The 11,138-nt window shown below is 47.9% G+C and overlaps 1 long non-coding RNA gene across 2 annotated transcripts; it reads right to left on the minus strand.

Annotated features, from left to right (window-relative positions):
• Nucleotides 1–1,886: 1,886 nt before the first annotated feature.
• On the minus strand, nt 1,887–6,502 carry LOC122708249. Of its 2 annotated transcripts, XR_006345074.1 has the most exons (5): nt 6,373–6,502; nt 5,925–6,024; nt 4,761–5,791; nt 4,457–4,615; nt 1,887–2,070 (listed from the first exon to the last, which is right to left on the minus strand). It is a non-coding gene; the product is annotated as an uncharacterized LOC122708249 (long non-coding RNA). The 2 variants fall into 2 exon arrangements; XR_006345073.1 differs by having other exon boundaries at nt 4,761–6,024.
• Between the last annotated feature and the right edge of the window lie 4,636 nt (nt 6,503–11,138).

The raw sequence follows: 11,138 nt of genomic DNA on the forward strand, positions 1-11,138 counted from the left end.
AGCTTTGGCGCTGTGCCCACTGGGGAAGCGTGACCCGCCTCGGACTAGAGTCTGCAGCCACTCTCTTGGGCTGTGCTCAGCATCACTTACAAGCTCTGGATTGTTTCCCATCCCCTAGCTGCTGGGAAATGAAGAGGAACCGAGTAGCACCCGGTTGGAGGTTTTTTGGGGTCTCAGTAACCACACTGCCACGGCCCCCTGCTCTAGTCCTGGTCACAGCCCAGCCTGCCGGCAACCCCAGCGTCCCCTCTCAGCCTGCCTTCCCTCTCCGAACTCAGGAAATCATTTAAATACATGTTTACAGTGCCTCCCTCCCGAGAAGGCTTCCAGGTTCCTTATCTCACCCCTGTCTCATGATAATGCCTGTTTTATGAGTGGGGAAACAGAGGTTAGGGAAGGGGTGTCCTTGTGCAAGGTCACACAGTGAGGGGCAGAGCCGCACACTCAGACCGTGGGGCCCTTTCTGCTCTGCCAACAGAGAGCCGGGAGTCCATACCTAGAGGACTGGACAATGCCAGTTAGGGTTAAAGGACCCCAAGAGTATATATATTTTTACAGCTAAGTAAGATTCTTAGTTGGCTGTAATCTACAGAGAGGCAGTGACCTGCCCAAGGTCACAGGCTCAGAAAGTGACAGGAGAAGCTGCCAGACAGGGTCTCCTGACCCCTGATCCAGGGTTTTTTCCCTCTGGCCTCATTATTTCGTCACTCTGGACTTACCCCAGGTTAGACCTGGGAAGAGTCTGTTTTCCACAGTTAATCTAGACATCTACACTGCTGATAAAAAAAAAAAAAAAGCATTCTATTCCTAAAGCACAAGGCCCCACAGGAGGCAAAGATGTCAAGGAGGAGAATTCACTGGAAGGAAAGGGTTAACAGTATCCAGTGGCTTCCCCAGATGGTATGACTGATCAATACCCCAGATTAACTACGGCAATGATCGGTAGTACCCCCAGTGGCTTCATCCAGGTTCATTTCAAAGGCATTTCAACATTGCCTTCATTTGACCCCACTGTAGTTACATAACCTATGAGGGGTAAAATGCCCAATCTAACCTAGAGATTCTTCAGCACCCTCACTCTAGGCCTTCTGATCCCCTACCCTTGGACCACTCCTTTGGGTGACGTAGAGGTATCATGGGGCTGGTGCATGGAACTCACTTTCCAACTTCTGTCCAGGGTGAGGTTGACCTTGGCCATGCTGGGTATGCCCCCCTAGCTAGAGGTTTCCTGACCAAACACCTTTCTGCCATGGCATTTCCCCTGCTTGGCCCCAAAGACAAAGAAAAGTCAAGACTCACATTTTGAGGTGGGTGCCGAAAATCCTTAGGGAGCTGCGGAACACCCTGTTTAGAGGAGGATTTCTCCTCGGCATGTCTCCCCTTCTGGTGCCATCCAATTTATCCTTGAGGCATGGTTGGTCGAGAAGAGCTGACTCCGCCCCCTGCCCCCCAAAGCAACCAACAGCTGTTACTATATTGAGTGGCAATATGATGTCATATCATAGGTGACTAACTCATCGAGCCTTCTCTGCGAGCCATCAGCTAAATATGATAGACTTCCATCATCCTGACCTTTTCATGGGAGAAAGCTGAGTGAGGGGCTTGAAGCTGCCTCTCAGGGCTCAAGTCCATGCCTGGCACTCTGTGGCCAGCATCTGTGACCGAGCATGTGAGCACACACATGTCCAGTCCCATACACAGGTGCCCTTCCTGGGAGAAGGTCACTTTCACCCCAGACTTTCCTCCACTGGCCTGACTTTGAAATTAGTAGCCATCACGATGTTTAACAATCAGAGTCATTAAGCAAGGAATTGGGGAGGGGTTTGTATATATTTACTTGTATAACCTAAGTACTGAGTTAGACATTTTACATATAGTTTTTTATTTAATTTTCCAAATGCTCTGAGGAAGACAACACAATCCTGTGGAGTTAGAGAAACTGAGGTCAGAGGGGTTAAGGACTTTCCCAAAGTTGCAGAGCTGATTGTGGTGGGGCTCAGACTCCAGCCCAAGTCTCTGTGACCCCAGGATGGACTGAACTCTACATACAGAGGAGTATCATCACCTTACCTGAATTTAAAAAAAAAAAAAAGACTTTATTTTGTATAGCAGTTATACATTTACAGCAAAACTGAGCAGAAAGTACAGAGTTTTTCCCATATGCCCCTTATCCACCCTCACCTACACTCTCAACTTAGATGGACCAGAATGGTATATTTGTTACAACTGATGAACCTACACTGACATATCATAATCCCCAAAGTCCAGTTTACATCACAGTTCACTCTTGGCGATGCACATTCTATGGGTTTGGACAAATGTATGATGACATGTATACATCACTGGATATCATAGAGTAGGTTCACTGTCCTAAAAATCCTCTGTGCTCCCCCAATTCATCTCTCCCTCCCTTCTAACCCTTTGCAAGCACTCACATTTTTACTGTCTTCATAGCTTTGTCTTTTCCAGAATGTCATATAATTGGAATCACACAGTATGTAGCCTTTGCAGGTTGGCTCCTTTGACTTAGTGATGTGCATTTACTGTTCTTCTGTGTCTTTTCATGGCTCTCTCTATTTATTGTTGGTGCTGAATAATATTCCATTGTCTGGAAGTACCACCATTTATCTGTCCACTCACCCGTTGAATCACCTAGCTTTTAAAATTTCATTCTGTGTGTGCGTGCTTAGTCGCTCAAACTCTTTGCAACCCTTTGGACTATAGCCCGCCAGGCTCCTCTGTCCATGGGATTCTTCAGGCAAGAATACTGCAGAGGGTTGCCATTTCCTTCTCCACGGGATCATCCCGACCTAAAAATCAAACCCGAGTCTCCTGTGTCTCCTGCACTGCAGGCAGATTCTTTACCCGTTGAACCATTCATTCTGCTGTGGTTCACATTAAAGACAGAGACAGCCACAGGAACTGGCCTTGTCTCCCGGACCTCATACCTGCCTCCTCACTACTGCCACCCACATGCACCTGTCAGGGGGTGCCACTTTGGTCCCCCTTGCTATGCATCCTTTCGCAGCCTGGGAACCAGCTATTCCTCCAGAACAAGCACTAAGGCAATCTGAGGAGCGCTCATACATGCACATGGCCAAACCATCTCACATTCCTTCTTCCTTCAGCCCAATGTTTATCCTCCAGCCCCCAAAACAGTCATTCCTAACATGTCTCACCAGTTACCAAACGGGTTTTCTTTTCTTTTTTTAATTCCAACCATCCAACCACTCAAAAGTATTTACTGAGCACCTCTTATATGTCGGTCTTAGATGGAAAGTCTCTAGAGGACACTGAACGTGTTTATGTAAATTTGCATGCAGTCACACCTATCACAGCACCCCGCTCCATGAACAAAGACTTTTTGCTGGGGTGCGTTTGTGTGTGTGAGTGTGGAGACAAAAACAAAAGCAAACACAGTGACTAAAAATAAGCCTGTGAGACCATCTGAATTAGCATCATCCAATTATAATATAATTATATTGATTACATTTGACATTATAATAAAAAAATTATTGTTATATTCATAATAAAAGCCCTTATATAGCACTTTCTATGTTTTGGTGTGTTTTTGTTGTTGTTTAGTCGCTAAGTCGTGGCCAATTCATTTGTGGCCCCCATGGACTGTAGCCCGCCAGGCAAATCCATGAGATTTCCCAGACAAGAGTACTGGAGTGGGTTGCCATTTCCTTCTCCAAGGGGTCTTCCCGACCCACAGATTGAACCCATGTCTCCTGCATTGGCAGGCAGATTCTTTACCACTGAACCACCAGGGAAGCCCTCTAGTGCTTTTACATAGATGGTAAACCTCCTTGTTGCCTGAAAACGCTGTACAAGCGGAAATAAAAATAGATTAAAGAAAGTTTCAAATAAATTCCTGGAGGGCAGATCTACAACACGTTAGTAAAGTGGAGTTAGGAATAACCAGATGCATCCTTAACCAAGGAGGATGACATCACGAAGGGCAAGTGCCATAATCCCGCCCAACCATCTTAGTGGCTCCACTGGAGGCTGGTGCCCAAGGGAGGCAGAGCTCAGGGTTAACCCTGCAGCCACTGCTAAGGGGTCATCGAGGACCCGGGTGTACCGAGCCCGCTGGGCTTCCGCTGTGCTAGGAGCCTGCCGGCGGCTCCCTACACCACTACCCCACTTCTGTGCCCTTCTCTGTTTCTCCCCCACAAAGAAGTGCTTTGCTTTGTATCATCCAGTGAGTCACCGGCACGGTTGGGAACAGACCCAGGACCCCTGCCCCTTTCTTTGCTGGGGCTGTCTGCTGGAGATCACACTCCTTCCAGGTTAGTGGCCAATTACACTGATGGTTCTTAACAACATATAATGGGGTTTTGGGGCATAGGAAAATGATGGGAAGTGAAGGCTGGGAGATAAAATAATCAAAACCTGAAATGACACACAACATCTCGATTACCAAAGGTTTAAAAGTGGCAGTCCAACTCACTGTTGTTCTCATTCCACTGGGAATCGCGCCTAAGTTGGCTCCGATGGTAAAGAATCTGCCTGCAGTGCGGGAGACCCAGGTGTGATCCCTGGGTCCGGAAGGTCCCCATGGACATTTATGTTCACCGTTTCACCTGAGACTCCTAACAGAGGCGTGAACCTTGAAAGAAGCAGTGAGCTGCTTATCAAGTGACTAGGACTCTCTACATAACAGGCCATGTGGCCCCGGGCAGGTCACTTCACCCAGGCCTCAGTTCCCTAGCTGTAAAACAGGGGCTGGCCTGGTTGGCCTGAAGGTCCCCTACCGCTCTAAGCTTCCACATCTGCGTGTCCAGCCCCAGTACAGAGGGAGAGCCGCTGGCCACAGCTGAGGCTGCCTGAGGTTTTCTCCATCTTCTCCCAAGGCTGCCATGGGAGACACACAAGGTGTTCGGTCAGAGGCGCCAGAAAACCCGGAGAACAGGAAGAGCAGTGGGCAGTGACTTCATCAGCCTGATGGAGGGGCCAGGAGCAGGGCACTCAAAGAAGAGAGCTGGGTGGTGGGGGGAGACTGGGTATGAGGGGAGAGGGGTCAGTTCTAAACGTCTCTGGGGGGTGAGCCGGGGGAGGAAGGTACCCCTGACAGACCTGGCAGGTGTGCCCTGAGGATGGGCTTGTGACGCTCAGCCAACGACCAGTAACGACCGTCGGAAGAGACCAGTGACAGCGCTCGCCGCCCGCCTCCACTTCCAGTATACAGGCGCAGCGTTTTGCTCAAAACTGTACGAAGCTCTTGTCTCATTTCGTCTTGGCATGACGATGCTGTTTCAGTAGGAAATCGCTGCTTTACAGAGAGGAGATTATGATGCAAGAGAAACAAGGTATTTCTTCAGCACTGGGGCAGAACCGGACGCTGGCGTGCCAGACCAGGACGCATTAAGCGGGATGCCCTCTCTAGTTTCCAGAGAGAAAAACGAGCCAAGGGTAGGCGTGGCAGGGCTGGGACGCAGGTGTGGTGAGTGAGGTGCCTAGAGTGCAAACCTCAAGGAGGTGCCCGCTCTCAGGGCCCCGCAAGTACAGGACGGACACCCGAGAGGAAGCGCCTCTTCACTCACCTACCCTCATCCGGGTCAGGCCCTGAGGTCTCGCCCTCCTGTATCCGCAGGCTGGGGTTACTTGTGGGTTACCTGTTCAGGGGCACTGGAATTGCTTTAAAGGGAAAAACTACTCTCCAGGACTCAGTACACCCAGAATAAAACATACGTATCACAGCCCACCTTCATCACCAAAAACACTGACTTGGAGTCCAGCTGACTTGGGAGTGACTTTCAGGTTGCTGTTCCTTAAGCTGTGTAACCTAGGGAAACATGCTTAATCCTGTGCCCGGATTTCCTCCCTCATCCGTAAAATGGGGACAATAACCACCACCTCAGAGAGAAGAGAGAGTTAAAAAGAGCCGAGGGAGGATTACGAACAAACCTGCCACACACCTCAGTGGACTGTTAGTCCCCAGTGAGATTGTGATCGAGCTCAATGGCGAAGAACGGGACGGGGTTCCGGCCTCCGGGAACGTCCACAGGCAACATTAGCCTAAAAGGAGGGGTAGATACCAGTTCACAAAGTTCATATACAGTTTCTTGTTCCAGGTCACACACCTAACAAGAGAATTTGGACACAGTCAAAAAATACTGATAAAAGAGCCAAGGTGGCCCAAGTTGATGAGTTATAGACAGACATTCAGACCACAGCCTTTCTCTGTCAGCAGAGGTGTAAGTGAAGGGGTAGGCAGTGACGAGCCATGGAAAGTTCCTGACTTTTGGGTCAAGAGCTGATTCTGGTTAATCAAGGAGGACTTCCAGGAGGAGGTTCTGGGGCTTCTGGGCGCCTCCAGTGAGGCTCAGTTGCTTTCCTTTTTTTCATTCCTATCTCAGCAATCACCTTCTCTCCGGTCAAAGGTATATAAAACGGGCTCCGACTCTACAGGTGGGTGAGCGGGGTCACTGCCCCACATCTTTCACGATCCGAGGCCTGGTCCCTTTAAGGCATCGAAACTCAGTGAACATTCTAGGCCGGCCCCGCGGCCTTCCCGAGGCGCGCTGACGTCACCCTTCGGGGAAGCGGCTGACGTCAGCGCGTCCTCTGCGGGTGGGGGCGGGGCCGTGACTCACTCGGGCCGCGCCCCTGGCCCCCGTGCGCCGGGTGCACGTGAGCGCGCCCCGCGCTCGCCTAATTTTAGCTCCGGCAGCCCCCGTGGGGTCGGGTGAGGTTAAGGCCGGCAGAGGGGACGCGGGGGCTGGGGGCGCGGTTCTGTCGGTCCCTTGCTGGCCCGCCGTCGATTCTTCTGGAGGATGGGTCCCGGCCCGAGTTGCTGGAGTGCTGGCGATTGCAAGCCCAGTCCTGAGCTTGGCGTAGGCGCTCAATGAACAGAATCGGGGTTCCCTCCTGGATGCGACGCGGGACTTCCCAGAGAGGGCCAGGGTTCTGGAAGGTTACCTGGGGACTGAAGTCAGAGCAGGAGCAGGGCTCGGGCGTCAGCCCTCGGTGACCTCCCTGGGCGATCGCCTGGCCTCTCTGAGTGGACCCCGGGCTTGGCCGGTGTGGCCAACAGCTGGTGGCGGTGGTGGGGTGGGCAGGGTTCAGGAAAGGCGGCCGGGACCCTCAGGGAGCAGCCGCGCCGGAGTCAGTGACAGCGGTAGGGACGGTGCCCTCAGTGGTGTGGTGGCCATCCAGGGATCGGGCTAAGTACAGAGGCCTCAAGTTGAGGAGGCAGCGGAGATGCTCAAAAACCCAGATGATCCATCCCGAGCCCCGGGAGTACCCAGGTGACCTTGCTGGAATCAGGTGAAAGCTTCATTTTAAAGAAAGTGCCCGACACCTTGTGAAATTGATACTCTTGTGTTCTTTGGGAGGTGGGGGACCGACGTGAGGGACTTGAGTTTGAGTAAGTTCCAGGAGTTGGTGATGGACAGGGAAGCCTGGCGTGCTGCAGTCCATTGGGTTGCAAAGAGTCGGACACGATTGAGGGGCTGAACTGAACTGGGGGGTAGTTCTGGAAAGAGGCTCTGTCATCATAAAGTGAACAGCAATTTTGACTTTACCTGGTCTGCTGTTCCTCAGTGGACCTGCATTCTTGTTGGCGTGGCATCCTCAGATTTCACAGGGATTGTCTCTTGTTCAATCGCCAAGTTGTGTCTGACTCTTTGAGACCCTGTGGACTGCAGCACGCCAGGCTTCCCTGCGTCCTCCACCATCTCCTGGAGTTTGTAGGTAGCTTGTAAAACTATTTAAGGTTCCTTTGACCTTGTTAGGTGAAGGATCTTAGATGTTACAAAAGAATATTAAATAGAATGATAAACTGAGAATATCAAATGGTGGTAGGGGAACTTTTTCTAATTGTTGGATCATTCGAATTTACATATCAAGTTGTTAAATGCTATAACCTTAAAAACTTTGCATATGTCCTTTTCTTAGAAAGAAATGGTGGAAAGTTAGTTGTGGAATAAAAGTAGCCTTGAGGATTGTAACATGAATGAATGACAAATTTGTAAATCAGATACGTAATTTTCATTTTTTCCCCCAAGAAATACCACTTTGGCTTTGGTAAATTGGAGATTTTTTCAGATATAAATATGGAAACTGCAAGAGTGTTTATTCCCCATTCACTATCCATCTTAACAGTTTAGAAAGGACTAGCGGCTTACAGTCTTCACAACTGAATACATCCAGAGGTATGCATAGTGTTTTATATTGTTCTTCTAGCAACAGAAGGTTCTTTGTCCTAATTTTGGACGGTTGCTACCACATATTCCTCAATGGTGCCTATTTGGGACTTCAATTGAGCAGGTGTCAGTGTTGATGAATCATGGTCTCAGACTGAGCTAATTTCCCTTTGTGTGAGGTTATTGTTGTGTGTGTATATAATATATAAGAACCTGAACGTCAAGTTTTTCACGTTCAGAAGTTAAGGTTTTTAGTCCAGAAACTGAGTTCTTGCTTTAAAAATACTTCACCTTGAAATGGGCCATGTGCATCCTGAAGACGGGTTTAGCGTTTTTGTGAGGTCTTCCCTGCCCCCACGTGTCCCTGCTTTCTTTGAGTCATCTGCTCTTCAGGTGTTCCCTGTGCCCTGATTATTCACTTACTGGTTTGTTTCTCCTGCTAGACTAAACTCTTGGGTCCAATGAACTAGTGTCTCTTTGTATCTCTGGCATCTAGAATAGGGCTGGCATGTAGTAAGAGCCACATTGGTGGTGTTTTGTTTCATTGAATAAATGTGAGTTTTCCAAATCAAATCGCACATGTTGGGAGGTTTTGTTTTGTTTTGTTTTTAAATAGCTGAGAGGATGTGGCGATGGACCTTTATTGCTGTTGTAGGGCAATCAGTTCCTTTCTTTTCCAGGTCCGCTGTAACCTCTCCCCTAGCACCACCACCACCACCCACGAGCAAGAAGCCAAGGAAAATAAAACCAACAACCAGACTCTACATTATTTTGGGATCTCAATAGTATGCTGTACTTCTAGAGTCAAGATGATAGAACCTTGGCTCTCCCGGCCAGAACTAATCCACACACTGGCATTAGTCAGGTTCTTTTCACAGAGTTGACCAGTCTTTACCCTTAAAAAATTGGGAAATTTAGGACCTCTGCTGTGACTGTGGACAGCTAAGACTGGTTGGTGAATGGAATGTTTACATTTGAAACAGAATGGGTTCTGCACAATGATGCTTAATGCTTACCCTGAGAAAGGATTTAAGAATATAAAATGAAGATAATGTACTTATTCTCTTTCTAAGGTCAAAGGGAGGGGATTTTTACAGTAAAGTTTTACTAGCCAAAACTCTTAGCAAACTGGAATTGATGTCAGACACTGAATTTTACAGAAGGCTGACAGCAAAATAAGTTGCTATTGGAGATTTCGTTTTGAAAATACATACATGCTACATAACAGTGATTACTAATATTTTCTGTAATATACTCAGTACCTTTGCAACATTCGAAATCAGATGGTCCACATTTTTACACCCACTATGTTTAAGAAACAGTGATGTATATTTGGAAGATTTTCTAACAAGATTTTAATTAGGGTTTTAGAAAGTGGTTCAGCTGAATGCCATACAAAGAGTTACATTGGTGAGAGGGATGAAACAGAAAAGTAGCTTTTTGTTGAAAACAGAAGAGAAGAAGGGACTCTTTGCTGGTGACTAGGTAAAATTTTAACAATTCCTACTCACTTTCCTACCATCCTTCTCACTGAGAATACATCCTCAGGCCCTGTTTTACCTGTATTTTTTCCTCAAAAGAGAGTCTTCTCTAATAGTAATAAAATGGACAACAACTTTCAGTTACTGAGCACTGTGTGTCAGACACTGTGCTCAATGCTTCATGAAGTTACTTCAGCTTATCTTTGTTACAATCCTGTGCTAAACGGATGTTTAATTATTTCCATTTTATAGGCTCAGGGAGGTTAAAGGGCTTACTTAAGGTCATATAGCTATTAAACAGCTGTGATTTGAACTGAGGTGGTGTCAGGGTTCTCTGAAGAAACAACCAACAGGATTGTGTGTGTGTGTGTAATATATGTTGTTGGTCAGTCGGTAAGGCATGTCCAACTCTGCAGCCCCATGGACTGCAGCACACCAGGCTTCCCTGTCCTCCACTGTCTCCTGGAGTTTGCTCATATTCATGTCCATTGAGTTGGATGCTGTCTAACCATCTCATCCTCTGCCACTCCCTTCTTTTGACTTCAATCTTTCCCAGCATCAGAGTCTTTTCAGTGAGTTGGCTCTTCGCATCAGGTGGCCAAAGTACTGGAGCTTCAGCATCAGTCCTTCCAATGAATATTCAGGGTTGATTTCCTTTAAAATTGACTGGTTTGAGCTCCTTGCAGTCCAAGGGACTCTCAAGAGTCTTCTCCAAACATACATGTATAATATATGTGCACGTGCAGAGTCACTTCAGTTATGTTTGACTCTTTGCGACCCTTTGGACTGTAGCCCACCAGGCTCCTCTGTCCGTGGGATTCTCCAGGCAAGGATACTGGAGTGGGTTGCCATGCCCTCCTCCAGAGGATCTTCCCAAACCAAGGATCAAACCTGTGCCTCTTTATGTCTCCTGCATTGGCAGATGGATTCTTTACCACTAGTGCCTCCTGGGAAGCCCGAGTAATATATGTATATAACACATACATATGTTGAGAGATTTAGTATAAGGATATAAGGAATTGGCTGATGGCAAGTCCCCAAATCTGCAGGGTGTGTTGGCAATCTGGAGACCCAAGAGAGCCAAAAGTATCATTCCATTCTGGGTCCAAAAGGCAGGAAAAAGCTGATTTTCAGTTTGAAGGCCATGAGGCAGAAGAATTCCCTTTTACTTTGAGGAGAGTCAGCCTTTTTGTTTCTTCAGGCCTTCAACTGATTGAGGGCCATCTACATCACACAGGGCAATCTACTTTACTCGTCTACCAATTTAAGGGTTAATCTCTCCCCAAACCCCCTCAAAGAAACACCGAGGATAACATTTGATCAAATAGCTGGTTAATAAGTTGTTATTCAGATCCATTTGATTTCCAAAGCCCTGGCTTTTAATGTTATTTCACAACATCTCCCTCCCACTCTAGATTTCACAAAGTTGCTTTAACCCTGAGTCTTTTCCCCCCTCACCTGGAATACCTGTCACAATCCCCGCCCCTCTTTACTAGATAAACAC

Source organism: Cervus elaphus, chromosome 14, assembly GCF_910594005.1.
Source record: "Cervus elaphus chromosome 14, mCerEla1.1, whole genome shotgun sequence".
Taxonomy (NCBI): domain Eukaryota; kingdom Metazoa; phylum Chordata; class Mammalia; order Artiodactyla; family Cervidae; genus Cervus; species Cervus elaphus.